This window comes from Rattus norvegicus, chromosome 9 (genome assembly GCF_036323735.1).
Source record: "Rattus norvegicus strain BN/NHsdMcwi chromosome 9, GRCr8, whole genome shotgun sequence".
Lineage (NCBI taxonomy): Eukaryota > Metazoa > Chordata > Mammalia > Rodentia > Muridae > Rattus > Rattus norvegicus.
Window position 1 is genome coordinate 22,180,469 of NC_086027.1, and position 17,241 is coordinate 22,197,709.

The window sequence follows — 17,241 nt, forward strand, 5'->3', positions numbered from 1 at the left end:
AAAAAATTGCAAACCCAAAGCATCAACAATTGGTGAGAAAATGTAAGCCTGGCATGTTAGCATAATGTGACTATTAAATCACCCTTTTGAAGTCTAAAGGATTCCAAAATTACAAGATGAAAGCAGCCTGGCTATATAAGAATATCTCGGGGCTGGGGATTTAGCTCAGTGGTAGAGCGCTTGCCTAGGAAGCGCAAGGCCCTGGGTTCGGTCCCCAGCTCCGAAAAAAAGAACCAAAAAAAAAAAAAGAATATCTCTCTCTGTCTCTTCTCTGTCTCTGTCTGTCTGTCTTTATCTCTGTGTCTGTCTCTCTGTGTCTGTCTGTCTGTCTCTCTCTCTCTCTCTCTCTGATAGAAACAGAGTGGGGAGTAAGAGAAATGGTGGACCCCAACGTTAGTAATAGTTCTCTCTGTGTGATAAGATGATAGAATCTTTGCCTCCCTTCTTGATTGATTCCTTTCCTCCCTTTCTTTCAGCAAGGTCTCAAGTAGCCCAGGCTGGTCTGGGGCTTACCCTGTAGCTAAGAATAACTTTGAATTCCTGACCCTCCTTAGTATCAAAATTACAGGTACGCATTTACCACAACTGACTCAGATTTTTTTTCTCAACAATACCTTTTATCATCTCTACTCTCCTCACAGTGAACATATATAACATTCTAAAGCATTGAAGTATATATGTATATATTATATATGGCTAATATGATTATACTTATATTCTTGCTTTTTGAAATAGAGGGGAGGAATCAATCAAGAAGGCAAGAAAAGATTCTATATTTGTTCAAAATATTGCTCTTTGGTGTCATTATAAATTCATCCAAAAACTTTACATTGAGCATCTACATGCTAACACCAGGAGACAGAAGGGGCAATGGAAATAGAGGTTCCCGAGGAAACAGTGGCTCCATTCCCCCACTCCCCCCACCTTCCCAGTGCTGGAGATGGATTGCAGACCCTCGTATATAGAAGGCAGACAGTCTGCCGGTGGGGCAACATCATTTTCACTGATGCGTGACTGAGCTGAAGACGCTGTGAGGAAGGAACAGCCCTGGTTCATTGATGGAATATATTAAAATTCACTGACGCGGCAGCCTCTGCAGTTGACACATCGCCTGCCTCCCCCTCGTTCTTCCCTTGCCTCTCATTCTTAATGACTTTTCGCCTTTCGGGGGTGGGGGCTGGGAATTGTTCCAGTCTCCTGATGACTCAGTATGACAGAAACAATTCCCCCAGCATGGATGGTAGGTTGCTTGTAAAGATGGCGACCACATTCCCTCATGTCCCAGCCCAGTGTCTCTGCTGCTTCTCAGCAGCAGACGGGTCCCTTACACCAGGCTAACCTCTATGACTTACTTTGACTAGTACAGTGCACTGGCAATGTCCCATGTGAGTTCCTGTGGTCTAGGTCTCCAGAGGGAGCTGCCCCTGGTCCTCCTGGAATCCTTCCAACATCAATTAAAGTTCATGTTAAGAACCAGGCACGGCAGCACCACCTTCAATCCCAACACTTGGAAAGATCTCTACCAGTTCGAGGCCAGCCTGGTCTACTTCCCCAGGCAGGGGAGTCTGGCCGGCTAGTGCTACACGGTGAGATTCCGTCTTTTAAAAATTATTAGGAGAGAAAAACCAAACAGACAACCTCTATTTCTCTATAGAGTCCAGCTACATATATTTATTTATTTTTTTACCACTCCCCTGTAGTGCTACAATGTATTCAAATGCTTAATTCCGAATCCCAAGACCTGGTCACTCCAAGACAACAGGTCCCCCTGTGTACTAGTTTATGTTGTATAAACCTTGTCCCCCAAGTTATGCCCGATTGGTTAATAAAGATGTCTGCAGCCTGGGCTGGGTAGAAGAGTGGGCAAAGCAGAGGTGCCCAGATTGGGGGGGGGCTTAGGTAGGGACACAGAAGAAGAAAGGAGAGGAGGAAGAAGAAAGCCACCTTGGGGTAGATGGATGGTGACCACCTGGTCTTGAGGGCTGGCCTGTCAGAGTAGGAACAGCCCAGGCTGAATGGCAAGTGATATCTCATGATTATTGACAGGAAGCAGACAAACTAGCACAGAGGGTTGATGTCTGGACAGCTCTAGTGCTTTAAGGCTTATTATAAGTCTAAAGGTTTGTATCTTTTATTTGGGAACTAAATGATCTAAGTGGGATAAAACTCCCCTGAATACTGTTTATCCCAACAGTCCCCTTTACTACAAATGCTTCAAAAATTTTTGTTGAAGCTGGACATAGTGGCTCACATCTGTAATCGAAGCACTCAGGAGGCTGAGGTAAGTTAACTGTATACTTCGGGCCCGCCTAGGCTACATAGTGAGACTTAACCTTTGTGAATGCAAAGCCCTGATTTCCGCTCCAAACAGCTTTCCTGTCAGTTTTTCCTGTCTCAGTTAGTGGATGCTCCACCTGTCTCAGGTTAGGCCACAGTCATCATGACTGTGTCGTGTTTGCTCTCTCTCTCTCTCTCTTTTCTCTCTCTCTCTCTCTCTCTCTCTCTCTCTCTCTCTCTCTCTCTCTCCCTCTCTCTCTCTCATTTGGGCATGTGTGGAGTTCAGAGGACCAACCCCTTGGCTCCTCAGAAGCTATCCACCCACCTTGGTTTTTTTAGACAGGGTCACTGACTGGCCTAGAGTTTACTGAGTAGGCAAAGCTGTCTGCCACCACATTTGGTTTTCTTATATCAGTTCTGGGATTAAACTCAGAACTTCACGCTTGCATAACAAGCACTTGACCACTGAGCCAGCTCTCCAGCCCTCTTCCTTTCTCTTTTATCTTTGCGTGTGTATACATGTGTGTGTATGATGTATATATGTGTGTGTATGCTGTGTATGGTGTGTGTGTGCAAGCATGGGTATGTGTGATGTCTGTACATACATATGTATGTATAGTATATGTTTGTATGGTGCATGTGTATGCATGTACATGTATGATGCACCAATGCATGTGTATATATGGTATTGTTTATATACATGTATGCATGATGTATGTTTATATTGTGTGTGCATACAAGTGTATTTATGATGTATATTTGTATGGTGTGTATATGTGTATATATGACATGTGTATGCATGTGTGTATGCATAGTGTGTGTGGTATGTGGATATATACACATGTATTTATGATGTATGTTTGTATAGTATCTGCATACAAAAGTAGGTATGGTGGATGTTTATATAGTGTGTGCACCCAAGGATATATATGATGTGTATATATGAATGTGTGTATATGACATGTGTGCATGTGTACGTATGGTGTATGTGCATGCATGTGTGTCTATGATATGTGTGTGTATGCATGCATATCTATGACATGAGCATGCACAGCTCTGCATATGGAGGTCAGAGGAGACCTTGCTGGAGGAAGGACATCTTTGTTGTTGCTAGTACACTCAGTATGCCAGGTGAGCTGGTCCATAGCTTCCAGAGAAAGGCGTTGCCAAGGAGACACTGGAAGACATAGGTGCAGTATCCCCGGCTCTGGTAGGTCCTGGAGATTCCCACTCAGGGGTTCAGGAGTGTCCAGCAAGTCCTGTATCCACTGGGCCATCACCTCAGACCCTCTTCTTTCTCTTACAAGCCACATTCTGCAAAGTCTGCCTTTAAATCTGTCAAGAATTTAGCCAGACATGGTGGCACATGCCTTTAAAGCCAGAAATCCAGGGACAGAGGCAGGAGGATCCCTGAGTTTGAGAGCAGCCTGGTCTACAAAGTGTATTCCAAGGCAGCAAAGGCCACACATGGAAATCCTGTCTCAAACAACAAATAATGAAGAAGTATTTGCTGCTTTTCCCAAGTTGACTACACACCGTGGTCCAGGCCACTGTTACTTCTTTCTTTTTACCTAATTGTGTTTATTTATTATTTCTTGTGTATGTTTATGGATGGACATGTGCCACAGGCTACATGTGGAGGCCAGAGGAGAATTTTCAAAGGTCAGTTCTCTCTTTCTACCATGTAGATTCTAGGGATCGAACTCAGATTGTCAGGCTTGGCCACAGACACCTTTATCTGCTGAGCCATCTCACTGGCCCACTACCATTGTCTTTTCTTTCTTTTTTTCTTTTTGGTATGAATGCAAGCTTTACTATTAATGTACCTTCGATAGACATAAACCATGACAACCCCCTGCCCCAACAAGGAAGTTGAGAAAACATTAACAAAAAGATCCTACTGTAGGGAGTCAGAAATGCTATGACATGCTGTCTCTGCTTTGGTACCCAGAAGAGAGTGTGAGACTCCTCAAGGGTTTTTTTTTTGTTTTTTGTTTTTTGTTTTTTTTTTGTTTTTTGGTTCTTTTTTTCGGAGCTGGGGACCGAACCCAGGGCCTTGCGCTTGCTAGGCAAGCGCTCTACCACTGAGCCAAATCCCCAACCCATCTTCAAGGTTTTTGAAGCATCTGAGAGTCCAGGGCCATTCTGAGAGGACTCCTCCGGGTTCTTCCTGGTGGTCCCTCTTGGTGTCAAATGCTAACTGTCCATTTCCCAATTCTTGCGGGCCTTAGACCACTGCCTGAGCTTCATCTCGTGCCTTTTCTTGGAGAACCAAATCCTAATCCGTCCTTTTGTCAGTTTGAGTTTGTCAGCCAAGGTCTCTAGAGTCTCCTCCTTAAGGCGGCGGTCTTTCTCAAAGTGATTTTTTAGCCCCGGGAACTGCTCATAGGTGACCCCAACGTTTCCATCCCAGCAGGGCAGACTCAGAGCTGTCTCCATGTTAGTCACTCCTCTCTTGGCTGTGGCTCACCTGAGCTTGGCTCTTCAGTTTTCTACCGTTGCCTCTTCATTGAGATTTTGCAACCTTCTGTGACGGTCCTCTGTGACCTTGTATTGGTCAGGGTAATCCTGATAAAAGTGAGGCCAGCAAATGTGCCTCAGTGTCTAAGACTAAATCCTGATGGTAGTGAGCTAGAGAGACGGCTCAGCGGATGAAAGCGCTTGCCATGGAGCCTGAGTACGTGAGTTCGCTCCTGGACAGCCACATGGTGAAAGGAGAGGATGGACTCCTGCAAGTCATAGTCTGACCTTCACATGCAGGCTGGGGCCTGCGGACCTACACACGGGTATATACATGAAGTAAATACATAGATAAAGTAAAGGAATAAATAAGTGTAATAATAAAAATAAATAATAAATGAACACATTAAATAATAAATATACCACATCAAAATAATCAGCAGAAGGGCTGGAGAGATGGCTCAGCTGTTGAGAGCACTGGCTGGGGACCAGGGTTCAATTCCCAGCACCCACATGGCAGCTCATAACTGTCTGTAACTCCAGTTCCAGAGGATCCGACTTCACAGAGACATACACGCAGTCAAATCACTGTTATGATAACATAAAAATAAATAAACAGTAATAAATATCAGCACTAAGAAACTGGGGCAAAAAGGATATATGGGAACTCTTTTCTGCTCTGTAACACCTTTTTTTTTAAAAGATTTATTTTTTTTTTGTATACAATTACACACACAGATCCCATTACAGATGGTTGTGAGCCATCATGTGGTTGCTGGGACTTGAACTCAGGACCTCTGGAAGAGCAGTCAGAGCTCTTAACCACTGAGCCATCTCTCCAGCCCTCTGTAACACCTTTGAGTTGTTCTTGCCTTGTTTTGTTTTTGTTGTTGTCGTTGTTCATTTTGATTTGTTGAGACAGAGTCTCACTATGGCTGTCCTGGGACTCTGTGTAGACCGGGCTGACCTCGAATTCACAGAGATCCGTCTGCCTCTACTGCCTCTGTCTGAGTGCTGGGATTAAAGGTGTGTGCCACCACTGCCTGGCCTTGTTTTTGTTTTATTTTTAAGATTTATTTTTAACATTTATGTGCATGTGGCATGAGTTTATATGCACACGTGTGTAGCTACCCTTACAGGACAGATGCCCTGGAGCTAGATTAAACGTGCTTGTGAGCTGGGCAGGTTTTGTGCTGGGAACTGAACTCGGGTTTTCTGAAAGAGCAGCAAGTGCTCGTAACCACTGAGCCATCCCTCCAGCCCCCATGGGTTCTTATCCTATGTCCGACATCTCCTCATTGAGAAATGATGTCCACATTGCCTTTGGCAGCCCTGTGACTCAAGCAGAAGAGAGACGCGAGGTGACTTCTGGTTGTTTAACAAAACATGGTGCAGGTTCCCCGGATTCTCTTGGGATTCTGCATTCTCTAGGGATGATGGTTTGCCATGTGGTCAGTCTGAGTGCCCTGAGATCACTATTCTAGAAGGAAGCTTAAACTATCCCCAGTGAGAGGACACATTGAGGCCCTGAGACCACCTGGAGACAGAAGTACCCACAAATACATTATCGCTTCAGTCCTCCAACTAGCTCATCTGCATGCGAGACAGGCAGAACCACCCAGCTGAGGCCTGTCCTAATCCCCAACCCGAAGGAGTCTTAGAGTTAATAAAAAACAGTCTTAGGCCACTAAATTATTGGGTTATTTGCTACAGGTAGCCATAGAGGCCTGTGATAAAAGGAGGGTGATATGGTGGCTTGAATAAGAATATACCCCATAGGCTCATATATTTGATTCCTTAGAGAGTGGCATTATTTGAAAGGGCTAGAGGTGTAGCCTTGTTAGAGTAGGTGTAGCCTTGTTAAAGTAGGTGTGGCCTTGTTGGAGTGGGTGTGGCCTTGTTGAAGTAGGTGTGGTTTTGTTGGTGGAAATGCATCACTGGAGATGGTATGCCTTGGGGTTTCAAAACCCCAAGCCAGTCCTAGACTCACACACCCACCTCTCCTCTCCTCTCTCCTTTCCTCTCCTCTCCAATCTCTCTCTCTCTCTCTCTCTCTCTCTCTCTCTCTCTCTCTCTCTCTCTCTCTCTTTCCCTGATGCTTGTGGGTCCCCATGTAGAATTCTCAGCTACTCCTTCAGTACCAAGTCTCCCAGCCACCACAATAATGGACTAAACCTCTGAAACGGTAAGCAAGCCCCAGTTAGATGCTTTTCTTTATGAGACTTGCTGTGGTCATGGTGTCTCTTCACAGCAGTAGAACACTGACTAAAACAGATGGACCATCAGAAGCATCCCATGCGACCAAGTCTCTTATTTCTAGGCCCAAGTTTCACACGGAAAAAGAAGAGTCCATTCAACAGACTCTAAGGAAGCTTCTAGCATCAGTGTCTCCCACCCATCATGGTGCCTCCCTGTCTAGTTACGTCTCTTCTTTAATTTCTATTTTTTGTTTTGTTTTGTTTTTTCAAGACAGGGTTTCTTCGTGTACCTCTGGCTATCCTGGAACTCCCTCTGTAGACCAGGCTGGTCTCACAGTCACAGTCTTGGTTTTTTAATCCTGGGGAGAAAACAAATGTGTGTGAACACCAATGTCTCTCTAGGCAAAAGATGGCGGCCATCTCTGGCTCCGTTTATTTGGAATCTCCTCAAGTACAGTACAGTGCCTGGAAGTAAAGTGACCATGACTTAGGATCTGGCTGGGGGCCCTGAGCCTGGGGACGTTCTTGTGCCCATTTCTTTGTATGTAAAATGGAGATGTCCCAGGCTCTTGTTAGTCTGCTTCCTGCTTACCTCTTCTTCCCTTGTCCTCCTTCATTGCCTCCGGTGGTGGGGATGGAATGAACCCATAGTGAAATGAACTTGTTTGTATAGGAAGCGGGGGATGGGGGCTGAGGTGAGGCCGTGGAGGACCCCACAGTAGAGTTAAGCTCATTTTCTTACCCTGGAGTAGGACAGAGTTTTGGCAAAAAGAACCAGGACAGGAGGTGGGGCTGTGCTGTGCTGTGCTGTGCTGTGCTGTGCTGTGCTGTGCTGTGCTGTGCTGTGCTGTGCTGGGCTGGGCTGGGCTGGGCTGGGCTGTGCTGGGCTGGGCTGTGCTGGGCTGGGCTGTGCTGTGCTGGGCTGTGCTGTGCTGGGCTGGGCTGGGCTGTGCTGGGCTGTGCTGTGCTGTGCTGTGCTGGGCTGTGCTGTGCTGGGCTGTGCTGTGCTGGGCTGTGCTGGGCTGTGCTGGGCTGGGCTATGCTTGGCTGTGCTGGGCTGTGCTGTGCTGGGCTGTGCTGTGCTGTGCTAGGCTGGGCTGTGCTGTGCTGTGCTGGGCTGTGCTGGGCTGTGCTGGGCTGGGCTGTGCTGGGCTGGGCTGTGCTGTGCTGGGCTGTGCTGGGCTGTGCTGTGCTGGGCTGTGCTGGGCTGTGCTGGGCTGGGCTGTGCTGGGCTGGGCTGGGCTGTGCTGTGCTGGGCTGGGCTGGGCTGTGCTGTGCTGGGCTGGGCTGGGTTGGGCTGGGCTGGGCTGGGCTGGGCTGGGCTGGGCTGGGCTGGGCTGGGCTGTGCTGTGCTGTGCTGGGCTGGGCTGGGCTGGGCTGGGCTGGGCTGTGCTGGGCTGTGCTGTGCTGGGCTGTGCTGTGCTGGGCTGGGCTGGGCTGGGCTGTGCTGTGCTGTGCTGTGCTGGGCTGGGCTGTACTGTGCTGGGCTGTGCTGTGCTGGGCTGGGCTGGGCTGGGCTGGGCTGTGCTGTGCTGGGCTGTGCTGGGCTGGGCTGAGCTGTGCTGTGCTGTGCTGTGCTGTGCTGGGCTGGGCTGGGCTGGGCTGAGCTGTGCTGGGCTGTGCTGTGCTGTGCTGTGCTGTGCTGTGCTGTGCTGGGCTGGGCTGTGCTGTGCTGGGCTGTGCTGTGCTGGGCTGTGTTGGGCTGTGCTGGGCTGTGCTGTGCTGTGCTGTGCTGGGCTGGGCTGTGCTGGGCTGGGCCTTGTCTCTCCGAACTCTCTGTTGCTGCATCTTTGGGAATCTGTCCATTTTCAGCTCCTTTACATAGAAAGTATCCTTCAGTCCAGGTTTCTGACTCCTCAAGATTTCTGCTAATAAACACCTTCCTTTGTTTAAAAGCCTTCAGGAATAGAGGCTAGTCTATGTCTTGGGTTTTTCCCGAGTCCTCGCTACCCCTCTAGGTAACTTAGTCTCCATTCCCTTATCACATGATTTTGTCCTTTTATCACAGCCTGAGACAATCTGTCCCTCGGCCTCTGCCTTTGTCCATGTCTTCCTTGTCACAGTAGCTAACAAGCGGGGTGACTTGAATTTGAACAGAGAAGCCTGCATGGTGGAAGGAGAGAGCTGACCCCTCTGACCTTCACATGCATGCCTGTACGCATGCGCACACACACAAGTAATGTCATCTAAGAATTAGAGAGGGCTAAGACCTCCTTTACATCGTAGCTCTATTCTCCGTAGCTGGGTGCCTGTGGAAGGGAATCTCCCTTGTCAGCTTTATTGGTTTAAATTCACCCAGGAGCAATGCTAGTCATTTCTACATATGCATTTCCAGACAGCTTCCACAAAGGAGGGAAACCCCACCTTTAAAGTGAGCGGCCCCCATTTCACAAGCTGGGGTCCTGGTCTAAATAAAGAGGGAGAAGGAGAGAAATGCCAAGTCAACACTGGTCTCCCTCTGATTCCTGGCTAAGTGACTATGGCAGCAGCATACGCCCATCTCTGCCACCACAGCCACTTTGTTCCTGGGCCCATCGGGCAATGACAGGGATGGCTGGGGAGAGAGGCTGACAGTCCACAGATGGGTCATCCTGTCTACTTGGTAACTGAACTCGTCCTCAGCTGAAGGCACCGTTTGATGAGCGTTTGAGGGACACAGCATCTACATCCTTCACCCAAGTGGAGAGATCTATCCTCAGACTTCTTCCTCAGGGGGAATTCTCACCAATTTTCCCATCGTGACCTTTCTGACCAGCCGGTGGCCTCGTGGCGGGTTGACTGCATTAGTCTACTCCGTCCATGGGAAAAGACATCACTTTGCTCTTATGGGAGAAGATATTTATTCTAGTAATGGATTTGCCTTTCCTGTACAGAATGCTTCTGCCAGAGCCACCATCCATGGAGGGTCTTAGTCAGTGTCATGGTATTGCACACAGTATTCTTCTGACCAAGGAAATCATTCACAGCCTGAGTGGGCTCAAGATCATGGAATCCACCAGTTTCACCACCTTCCTGGCCTGGTAGAAGGATGGAATGGCCTTTAAAAAAAATTTTTTTTTTTGATTCTCTGTGACCTTCGTGTCATGTACTGCAATTCCATTCATCTCCCCATCCCTTCATATCTGCCCTCTGCCCTTCCGAGCTCTCTGGCAAAACGAAACAGAATCTTGCTGTAGAAGCTGCACGGACTCACTGTGTGTCCCACAGTGTACACTTTTGTCCAAACGGCTCTACTTGCAAATGCTCATTGTAGTGAGTCATTGGTCTGGTTCCAGGCCGCTGGCTTCTGCTACAGGATCAGCAGATTCGATTTCTAGCACGCACACGGCAGCTGACAACTGTCTGTAACTCCAGTTCCAGGGAATCTGACACACCCACACCAACGCATATAAAATAAAATTCAATAAATTATTAAAAATGTTCGTACAGATATTTGTGGGGTTTTCTCTCTTTTTTTTAAAAAAAGATTTATTTATTATATATATATATGAGTACACTGTGGCTGTCTTCAGACACACCAGAAGAGGGCATCGGATCCCATTACAGATGGCTGTGAGCCACCATGTGGTTGCTGGGAATTGAACTCAGGACCTCTGGAAGAACAGCCAGTGCTCTTGACCCCTGAGCCATCTCTCCAACCCTATGTTCAACTTCTAATGCATTTTTTTGGCAGTCAGAGCATGGTAGGCATAGTCATGACCTGGTTATTGTTTCACTTGGAGACCTAGCACAACATGAGGAGGTATAATTGTGTGTCAAGTTGGCAAGAGGCGGCCTTGCGATGGCTACTTTTGGTTGTCAACTTGACTCCATCTGGAATTGACTAAAAATTGGCTGAATATACCTGCGAGGGGTTTTGCTTAATCATTCGAAGTGGAAAGACCCACTTCTGAGCCAGATCTTTGAGGTGGGAAGACACACCTCTAATCTGGGCCACAGCTTGCTGGAAGCCCATGTAAAGGCTCTGGAAGAAGGAAGCCGCTCTCTTTGCTTGCTTGCTCTCACCTCACTAGCAAGGCCATTCCTTCACTGGCGCTGCAGCCTGCTTCTGAGAGTTGCCAGCATAGACCAGCTAAGACATCCAGCCTCCTGGATGGAACAACTACTGAGTTCTTGGACCTTCCATTCACAGGCAGTCATTGTTGGATTAGCAGGACCACAGCATATATGTTATTCTAATAAAACTCCACGGACTGTATCCCCTTAAATTGTGAGTAAAGGGGTTGGGGATTTAGCTCAGTGGTAGAGCGCTTGTCTAGCAAGTGCAAGGCCCTGGGTTCGGTCCCCAGCTCCGAAAAAAAGAAAAAAAAATTGTGAGAAAAACAGCTCCTCCTTTCTCAAGTTGCTTTTGTCGCAAGTATTGTGCCCCAGCAGCAGGAAGGTAATACAGCAACCTTCCAGAGCTTTAGAGTCCTTGTTGGTGGGAGATCATCCTGTGAACCAGGCACTAGCCTGAGCCCTTTGTGTGTATGTGATGACTAGTATTAACGTTACTCGCTAGACTACGCAGTCATCTAAGGACAAGCCTGCAAACACACTTCAGGACATTAGCTTCTGGCCATGTGGATGTTGTTTGGGAAGGTTCAGATTGAAAGTGGTTTGCACCATTCCGGGGCTGTGGACTGTACAAAAGGAAAGAGCTAAAGGGACACATATTCTCTGAGTGTGGATACAAAGTAACCAATTCACTCAAGCACCCCCTGCTGTGATTTTCCAGCTGTGATGATCTCTAACCTGTAATTGGGAGCCAGAATAAGCCCTTTCTCCTTTAAGTTGCCTTTGCCAGAGTAATTCATCACTGTAACAGAAAAAAAAACTAGGACAGTGTATGAATTATTTGACCCACAACTCTGAGCTAGATGCTATTTTTAGTCTGCTTTTATAGATGGGGAAATGGACACAGAAGGAGAGCTTCAGTCATTTGGCTATGGTCAGGTCACGCTAGGTGGTGGCCACAGCTGCATTTGACCCCAGGCACTCTGCTTAGGACTGCTTTACCACCGACCTATGCTTGAGGAAACTCATGGGTTCAGCTGGTGCGGGAGCACCCAGGCTGGTGGCCATCAAACTCTTGGCTTGAATTTCTGCTTTTCAGTATATGACTTAATGTGCTCATGGCAGTAGCGCATATAGTAAAATTTGAACGGTACTGAGAAGATTAGCTGGTCTCTGAGCAAGAACGACACCCAAATTCATAACTCAGTGGCTGTTCTTTGGCGGGCCTGGGAATGAATTTGCTGGCAACCAGATGACTTTGGGATAGTAAGGTCTTCCCTCACAGTGGTGATTACTCGTCAAAGCTGGTTCATTTCTGGCTTTGATCCCAGGCCTAAGCAATAGCTATAATTCTTTAGAACAGTCAAGATGCCACCACAGCCCCTGAGCATATTTTTTCTGAGTATCTCTCTTTCCAGGCCCTCAGAAACATAGCTTTATCCTTCTAGGCCTCCCTAACTCCCAACTGAGAGGAGGGTGCTTGAGTTTCCTGCCTCTTGTCCTAGACTCCCTTTCTTTTTTTTTTTTTTTTTTTTTTTTTTTTTGGTTCTTTTTTTTCGGAGCTGGGGACCAAACCCAGGGCCTTGTGCTTCCTAGGTAAGCGCTCTACCACTGAGCTAAATCCCCAGCCCCCCTAGACTCCCTTTCACATTTACCAAGTGAGCTTCAGACACAAGACAACAAGAATGTGTCGCTTCATTCATTCTTGCTTGCATTGACCTACCCATGGAGATTTTTCCTCTTTGGCTGCCAGAGTCTTACGTGATGGTAGATTCTGTGGTTAGGAACAGAGAGGGAACCCCTGCTCAGTGCAAGATGCCCAATGAGTATTACTTAAATGTTTTGTTTCTGAGGCTGAATCCTGTACACCCAGGCTCACTTCACACTGGCTATGTAGTTGAGGATAACTGAGTTCCTGATCCTCCTGCCTCTGCTTTCTGAGTACTGAGATTACAGGCAGTTGACACGGTGCCTGGTTTGAGTTGAACCCAGTGCCTTGTGCCTGCTAGGCAAGTACTCTACCAAATGAAAGACACACAGACACACACACAGACACACAGACACGCATGCACGCACGCACGCACGCACGCACGCACGCACACACGCACGTACATATGTACGTATGTATGTAGATGAGACAAAGTCTCACATAGCCCTGACTGGTCTCAAACTGTGGATGACTCTGGTTGTCCTGCCTGCATCTCCCAAGCGATTGCAGATACAAGCTGTAGTTCCTGGCAATAAATGCTAACTTAATGAAAGAATGAATTAATACAAACAGGGAAAACAGTGATCCTTGGCCTCGCCAAGTTTCTTACAGTCTAAAGGAAGAGACACACCCTCTTGCTTGCCCACATACCCCTAATAAACGGAAGGATAGATGCTCCTGTGGTCTGTGGACCTGGAGGAGTCGTGAGGACTTGTTGATCAGGCCTTTGTACTCACCAAGTTTGGGCAGTTTATCACATGTGCTGTCGTGTTTTTCTCTAAGCCAGTTCTAGCCAGTCCAGTGAAGGCCTTAGAGTGGGGGCTGAGCTGGTGCTGGGAGGGAAGCTTACCCAAGGAATACATCTCTCAGTGGGGCAATCTGCCAGCAGAGGGGCCCTTGGGTCCTACAACAAATGTTGTCAGCAGCCTCCCTCTGGCTGCTTCCTGTTTTCCACCCACCCTCATCCTACCTCAGAACCAGTGTCAGAGCCAGCTGTTCAAGAGCTGAAATCCAAGTCCAGCCATTGTTTCCCACTTTTGGCTAGTGAGTGTGTGTGTGTGTGTTTTGCTGGAACCCATTGTGTGCCACAAGGATTGTATCTGTTCTGCCAAGTCTCAGTCTCAGGCCCGGGATGCCATGTTTGGGATACCTGGAATTTCCTGCCCAGGGCAAGAGAAGAACCTGGGCTAGGGTGGGTGCTGAGTTTGGCATCAAGTGTTGAAGAAGTGACAGGGGAGTGGGGTCGTGTCTGATGATGGGTTGAATATGCTCTTTTTTTTTTTTTCCCTTTTTTCGGAGCTGCGGACCGAACCCAGGGCCTTGTGCTTCCTAGGCAAGCGCTCTACCACTGAGCTAAATCCCCAACCCCGAATATGCTCTTTTAAAATGGCACGAGAGGGGACCCTAAGCACGTACAGACACATGCACACAGACCTGGCAGGACAGGGAGCTACTCATCCAGATAGTGCGTATAAGGTTCAGCAGTACCAAGTGTTCATACACTGTGAAGTCTCAGACACCTGCACTGCCCGGTGGATGAGGGGGGAACCCAGCCCCAGGTGGTGTCAGCTCAGCCTCCCTAGCAGCTGTTCCAGGTGTCATTCCAGATGCTTCCGGAACCCGGAATGGATGGGGGACGGCCTGCTGATCTGGCAGGGATGGGACCGTAGAATCATCAGTCCTACTGCTGCCTGCATAGCCAGACAGGATCCATTTCTATCTCTGTAAATGTGACTACTAGGTCACTAATATAACAGCTGTCGAGTATTTTTTTATATATATTTATGTTTTTTTGTAGCGCTGGAGCCTCCCGCATAATAAACAAGTACCCTGTGCTGAGCTACAGAGCCTGGGTCCTCTTCTGTGCTTTCTGCTTAGAGGTGCAGTCTCACTAAGTCATCCAAGCCACCCTTGACCTTGTGACCTGATCCCTGTGCCTAAGCATGCCTAGTAGCTGGAATTACAGGCCTGCGCCACCGGAGTGGGCTCCTGCTGTCCTTGACTAGCTTGTCCCACTTATCACAACGTCCTCAAAGTCTGTGCATGCTGTACGCACATAAGGGTCTCACAGCGTATGCAGCACAGGCTGAAGCTCCCTCGGAAAGCCAGGCTGTCCTCGAAACCACGGCAATCTTTCTGCTTTTACCTCTTGGATGGTGAACTTACTACATAAGACACACCTGAAAACATCGTTATCCTTCCCTAAGAAAGTCACTCAAAGTACGTCATACCCAAGTGTGGGCTTGGGCTCCTGGAGGAACCGTGCGCCTTCCTTCCTTCCTTCTGTTTTGTTCTTTGCTTTCTTTTGAGAAAGAGCATCATTCTAGAGCCTGCCAGGTCAGGCCTTGGACTCGAAATGATCTTGGTTCTGCAATACCTCCACACGTAGCTAAAATTATATTTCTTAGCCTTCCATCGAACTCAATATCCTGAGACTGGAAAAAGACAACGTATATAGTAAAACTTTATGCACCAAAATGGTGGTCATAGATTTCACTAGAAGGAAGTTAGGAAGGAGATGGGGATAACTGAAACTTTAGGAAGTAAACTAATCACCATCTTTTGAAGTTTTGAAATGATCTTTTTGTTGTTTTTTTGGGGGGGGTGTTGAGACAGCCTCATATAGCTCTGGCTTGTCTTCAACCCTGTGTAACATAGAACGATCCTGAGCACCTTGTCTTCTTGTCTCTAGACCTCCCTCCAGACCCCTTCTCCCCACCTAAGTGCTATGGTTGTAAGGATGCAGGAGCACATCTGGGTCCGAAATAATCTTCAATACCTCTACGGAGCAGGGAACTGAACTAATTTAGGTGCTCTGTGTGTCCAACCAAGGTGACAAAGAGACTTACAGCAGCCTCCTGGACTCAAATTCTAGGCTTGTGGTCTTTATTATTATTATTATTATTATTATTATTATTAGTAGTAGTAGTAGTAGTAGTAGTAGTAGTAGTAGTAGTTTATTTACTTATTTTCAAGCAAGTTTTCTTTGTGTTAACAGTCCTGCCTGGCCTGGAACTTTATTTGTAGACGAGGCTGGTCTTGAATTTACACAGATCCACTCGCTTCTGCCTTTCAAGTGCTGAGATTTAAAAGGCGTGCACCACCGTCGTCAGTCTAAAAGTTTTGTTTTACAACTCTTCTTTTAAAAGTAGATCTATCCTTATTTTGAGCCTGTGCTATCCTCTCACAATAAATGTCTCATTTTAAAAGGGCTGAGTGATCGGTTTAAAGGGAACTGCATGGAGCTGTCTAATGGTCAGGAGTCAGTTTGTCTTATTTTGGATGGGAAGGATTGAACAAAGGTTCTTAATTATGCCAAGTTATAATTGTTATGAAAGTTACCCCTGAACGACACCTCCAGCCCTTTGAGTTTCATAAAAAACAAAAACAAAAACAAAAACAAAAAATAAAACTATGTGATCAATTTAATCAGTATAATCTTATTTGTTTTCGAAACTATGTGTGGTGGAAGAGCATGGGGGGTGGGGAGGAGTAAACTGTGGGATTCTAGCTAGGCCTTGTGGTGCATTCCTATGATTCAAGCACTGGGGAGGCAGAGGCGGGTGCATTTCTGAGTTTGAAGCCAGCCTGGTGTTCATAGTGAGTTCCGGGACAGTCAGAGCTATGTAGAGAGATCCTGTTTTGTTCTGTTGCTGTTGCTTTTTAAATAATAAAACAATGCAAACAAAAATGAAAGAAAAAGATGTGGGACTCTGTCCCCTAGAGATGCTGGATCCTCTGTGGAGGTTTTACTTGTGTGTGTTGATAGGGGAGGGTATTGCGAATCAGCTCACCCAGGGACTGACCCAGCTTCCTTCTCGGGCCGGGGAAATGGGATACCTCTGTGCTATGAAATGTTGATGAGGTGGAGTGGGGACCAGCGCAGGAGTAGCAGATGGAATTCCTGGACGATTGTTCCGGCTGTCACCAGAGAAGACTGGTAGGAAGGAGCACTGGATAATTTATGGAGGGACAGATGCTAAGCCTTCTCCGGAACCATCTGGTCAAGCGGGGCCTGGGATTGGGGTAGATGTCTTTAGGTCTGAGCAAACTCTGGCCACGAGTCCTTCCTGTCTCCTTTACCTGGCTTCTTCTTGTCCTGGAGTCTTTTCAGAAGGGCTGTGCTCCCTGAGGACGCAGGCGGGACTCCAGCTGACTCTCCTCTCAGGTTCTCCTCTGTCGAATCTGGCATTGTCCTTACCACCCTCCCTGCCAGGATCCAGTGATGTCTTAGGGCGGGGATGAGGGCATGGCTTTTCTTATTTTACTGCATTTTCAACTCTTCCTTCCACTACTGCATTCCAGAATCTTTCAGCCACTCACGTCCAGATCACTTGTTGAATAACAAATATTTACTGAGTACCTACTGTGGGCAAACAATTTAGACACCAGGGACACTGTGCTAAATGAGAAAAAAGGAGTTTTCATGATAGTAGGGCAGATGGTCAAAACACAGAGAAATATTTAATATGATGTCAGACAGCAATAGCTTCTGTGCAAGTAAATGTTAAGTAAAGCACAGTAAAGGGAGTGACTGGGATGCTGAGTGACCAAAGAAGACGGCTTTGACGTGATGTCATTTGAACACGGACACAACTGTTG

The 17,241-nt window shown here is 47.3% G+C and overlaps 1 non-coding gene across 1 annotated transcript; it reads left to right on the forward strand.

Annotated features, from left to right (window-relative positions):
- The first annotated feature begins 12,043 nt into the window (after positions 1 to 12,043).
- On the forward strand, positions 12,044 to 12,149 carry LOC120094867 (U6 spliceosomal RNA). The gene has a single exon (XR_005489565.1). It is a non-coding gene; the product is annotated as a U6 spliceosomal RNA (small nuclear RNA).
- Positions 12,150 to 17,241: the final 5,092 nt, after the last annotated feature.